The following is a 1,468-nucleotide window of genomic DNA, read 5'->3' on the forward strand; positions in this document are numbered from 1 at the left end:
CACACACACTCACACACACACACACACACACACAGATACTCACACACACACACACACTCACACACAGACACACACTCTCTCACAGACACACACTCTCTCACAGACACTCACACACACTCACACACAGACACTCACACACACTCACACACACTCACACACAGACACTCACACACACTCACAGACACACACACTCACACACAGACACTCACACACACACACTCACAGTTAGACACACACACACACTCACAGACAGACAGACACACACGTCATAGGCCCTCCAATGTCTCAGGTTAAGAAGCTGGCTGGGGGACGGGTGGGGAAATTGTTCTGATGGTGGTTGGAGTGGGGTGGGGGGAATGGGAGATGGGTCGAGGAGGTTGGGTTTGGGGGGACTGGTGGGGGGAAGGGGAGTCAGGAGAAACTGGAACCATCCGGCAATGAAAACACATCTGGCACAGAGGGCAAACGGAAGCCTTGCGAACAGATGCGGCAGTCATTCGGAGAGCTGTTTCCAATTAAAGGTGACTGCTTCACACAGGGGCCCAGCAATGCAGCACGGCAGCCAGAGCAAGAGATCAATGGAAAATATTCCTCCAGTTCCTCGAAGAAATTGAGACAATTCCTCGAGGAACATGTACCTTGCCCACCCCCTCCTCCTCCCCACCCAAACTACCCCCTCCGCCACCCCCCCCGAGTTTTATTGCAGGCAAAAGGCTGCCAGAGGAAAGTAGCATTCAGGGAGCACATTAACCCTCACTGCCGGTTGTCCCAAGTTGGGGGGGGTGGGGGTGGTGGGTGAGAGGGATTGTAGAAAGGGGCATCTTTCCCAATCCTAGACTTCTCACTGCCAGATCTTTACAAAAAGATTGGGAAGAAAACCTTTGGAGGTGAACCCTCAACTTACCAGTGACCTTTCCGACTGTCAGTGTGGGACCAAACCTTGGTTTAATGGCAAACCATTGATGTGAAGATTCTGGGCTTTGCAGTCAGCTCAATAACTGTCCAGTCGTCCGTCTATCTATCCGTTTGTCTGTATCTAACCCCGTGCTGTACCTGTCCTGGGAGTGTTTGATGGGGACAGTGTAGAGGGAGCTTTACTCTGTATCTAGCCCCGTGCTGTACCTGTCCTGGGAGTGTTTGATGGGGACAGTGTAGAGGGAGCTTTACTCTGTATCTAGCCCCGTGCTGTACCTGTCCTGGGAGTGTTTGATGGGGACAGAACATAAGAACATAAGAAATAGGAGCAGGAGTAGGCCATCTAGCCCTTCGAGCCTGCCCCGCCATTCAATAAGATCATGGCTGATCTGTCGTGGCTCAGTTCCACATTCCTGCCCTCTCCCCATAACCCTTAATCCCCTCTCTTATCAAAAACCCATCAACCCGCGTCTTAAATATATTTAGCGAGGCAGCCTCCACCACTTCAACGGGCAGAGAATTCCAGAGATTCACCACCCTTTGAGTGAAGAAG

Source organism: Carcharhinus amblyrhynchos, chromosome 9, assembly GCF_965287045.1.
Source record: "Carcharhinus amblyrhynchos chromosome 9, sCarAmb.v2.hapA, whole genome shotgun sequence".
NCBI lineage: Eukaryota > Metazoa > Chordata > Chondrichthyes > Carcharhiniformes > Carcharhinidae > Carcharhinus > Carcharhinus amblyrhynchos.